Raw genomic sequence first — 3,130 nt, 5'->3', positions numbered from 1 at the left:
CAGGTAGAGCTGTTGTTCACCATCTTAGCTGTAGAGGGCGCAGCGTCACTGGCCCTCATGTGGGATCCGAACCAGGGCCCTGCTGCTCAGAGCCGGCATTCCCAAGTCAACTCTTAACCAACTCACCATTCGGCAAGCCCAAAGCCTTCTACTTCTGAGGGCTCAGAATATTTTTTTTACTAACAAGTTTAATTAAAAAAAAAATCATCCACAAACTTATAAAAACAATATAGAATTTCCTAAATGCAGACCAGTTGCTCTTTGTACGCTTTTGACATTTTATACTTCCTTGTCTTTCTGTTACAATTCTAATTCTTTCTATCTCTTATCTATTTGTTTTAAGAAACATTTCCTCCCCACTGAATACAACAGGATTAAAATGACACCATGGTAAGACACCAAACTTAATTACCAACTTTAGTTACAATTCATTTCATGTTATACCTTTAAATCTGAGAAAAATGTGAACTGTGAATTGAAAAAATGAAGTTACTTGGATATGAAAACATTCACTTCCTAGCCATTGATGAATTTAGCATTTTACCTTTAAAATCTTGTATTTTATCATATACCATGAGCTATTTCTTAAAATAGATAAGTTAACAAAATGAAAATCTGAGTCAAACATCACACTAATTTTGCTTTAAGAAACACAAGTGTTCTTATAAAACTACTTACTATGTAATTCTAACTGAAAAGGGGGTAATAAAAGCGAAGGCAATGAGAAAGCCAAATGCTTTCTTTCCGGAAGTGGGAAAGCTATGGAACTGTTTACAACAATCAAGCTGTATTTTGGAAATAAGACTTCCGTTCCATATGCTTATAATCAAATTACATACCACTGTCATCTTTTTATTCATGAAAATTAAAGGATTTAAGAGTCCCAACTTTCAGACTAACAATGTTATAGATTTCTAGGGGGCACCACATGTTGCTAATAAGTCAAACTGTATTCCAAATATATTCTAGAAGCCACCATATAATAATAAAATACACATTTGGATTTGTGCAAAAAAAAAATATCAGAGAAAAGACCCAGTGAAGCAGGAATATCCTAGGTCTTTACTCCCAAGGAAAAGTGTACACGTGTATGTTTACATAATGATAATAAATCTGTTCAGTTGTGAAAGATTAGTGAATTCAATTCAAGTAAGGCATCTGATAGAACAACAAATTTGGTACACCCATGCTTACCATGAATACATCCCTTGTGTTTTACAGAAGGAGAGTGTGTATCACTTTGTTTTTTAATAGCACTGACAAGGAGTAAGCTCTTCTTTTCCAAGAGACACATACTGCCTGACACTGGGCCTTCACCAAACAGGCACATGCCCCTGTTTGCAAGAGAAGTCCCTACTTGTACTGTTGTGACCTGGGGTCTCACCCACAGACTGAGAGCAAGATGTCAGGTAGGGCTGCAGTCACCTGAGGGTTTGACAGGGGCTAGCAGAGTCCCGTTAGTGCTGGGTTTTGGTGGGAGACCCCCTGACTACAGGGCTGCCTTAGTGTCCTCACAGCATGGTGGCTGGGGTGGGGTTGGGGGACTCAGGTGGAAGCTGTCTTTTTTATGAACTGGCCCTGGAAGCCACAGGGCATTTTGTTCATTAGAAGAGAGCTGTAAGTCTGGCATACATTCAAGAGGGAGACAATCAGGCTCCATCTTTGGAAAGAAAAAGTGTCAAAGATTGCAACTCATTTTAAAGAAACTACTAGCTTTTTAAATGTATATTAGGAGAGCGAGAGAGGGGGAGAGAGAGAGAGAGAGAGAGGAGAACAGAGGGAGAGAGGGGAGGGACATTTATACAAAGGCATACCTTCTAAATTACAATATATTTCACGGATTAATAATGTTAAGACTTCAAAACTTAGAAACAACACTGGAAAACTGAATGGCTTGGAAAATTTCCCCTTGACCCAAGCAGTTCACAGAATTAAGTTCTTTGTTTTTAAAATGTCCTCATACACAGCAGGGAAAGTAAGAGAAAGAAAAATTCCCTAAGCCAGTTTCAAACTAAAGGACTTACATGGAGATAATTTGTTTTTCTAACAAAATTTTTGTTCTTATACTGTTTGCTAATTAATATCGATAAAGTTTATGTGTAAAAGTAATAAATACATTTTTAAGAGTAAGGCCCTCCACCATCGTCAACCATCTTTCCAATCACTTGGGGTGGGGGGCTGGTAATCTTAAACCAGAAATACAGAAATGCTTCTTAAGCATCAATGGGCTTCATGTCACTTAAGCACTGTGAGAAAACAAGAAAATTATGAAAACACACTGGGAAACGGATCCCAGGGTTCGGCCTCTTGTGGCTTCTTTGGACGAGGCCAAAAGCCGTTGGCCGGGAACAGCTTGGCTTCCACCGAGCGTGCGTGTATCATGGGAAGGTCTGCACCACCACTGTTTTCCTCATCTAGCTCTTTCCTAAGAATGACATGTCCTAGCGCTGCCCACATCGGCTGACCAAAACTCTGGGTGTGCTCTCGTCGCTGGTGACGACGGCACAAACCCCATCACCAGCAGTGCGTGAGATCTGAGTCCATCCCCACATTTCTAAGCCATCTGGGAACCACCAAAGGCACCCTAACCCATGGATTACACTGCTGGAAGGTTACATGTGATCAGTTCGTTCATGAATATTCATAGCCAGTGAATATTTAACAGCCATTCAGCGAGACCTTCTCAGGGGCTCTCCGGCCAACAAGCAGCAATTCATTCCACACTTGGTGAGCGCCCGCCATGTGTCAGGTAGAAGACAGGGGGGAGCAGCTGTGAGCAGCCAGGCTGGAGTCAGCCAAGCTCTCCTTCCACTACGATCCAGGCATGGCACCCTTCCGTTTCATCAACCAGGAAACGGGGATAATGGCAACCGACCGCGGAGGCTTGCGGGCGTAGCCAGTACAGCATCCGCAGCCAGGGAACGCCATGTCCTCTGAGATGCATTCCCCTCGCATCCTTCTCGAGCTCGAGCAGACGCCTCTCATTATTTCCCTTTGCACCCTGTACGCCTTCCTGTGCAGCACTTTCCCGTGCCTAATTATAAGTGCTTTCTGCTGTGACGATCTGATGAGCACTATCCCTCCCACTGCACCATAAAATTCATGGAGGCAGAGATTCGAGCTCATGTGT

This window comes from Hipposideros armiger, unplaced genomic scaffold, assembly GCF_001890085.2.
Source record: "Hipposideros armiger isolate ML-2016 unplaced genomic scaffold, ASM189008v1 scaffold_629, whole genome shotgun sequence".
NCBI lineage: Eukaryota > Metazoa > Chordata > Mammalia > Chiroptera > Hipposideridae > Hipposideros > Hipposideros armiger.
The sequence above is the reverse complement of the archived record's forward strand: the minus strand, read 5'-3'. Positions refer to the sequence as shown.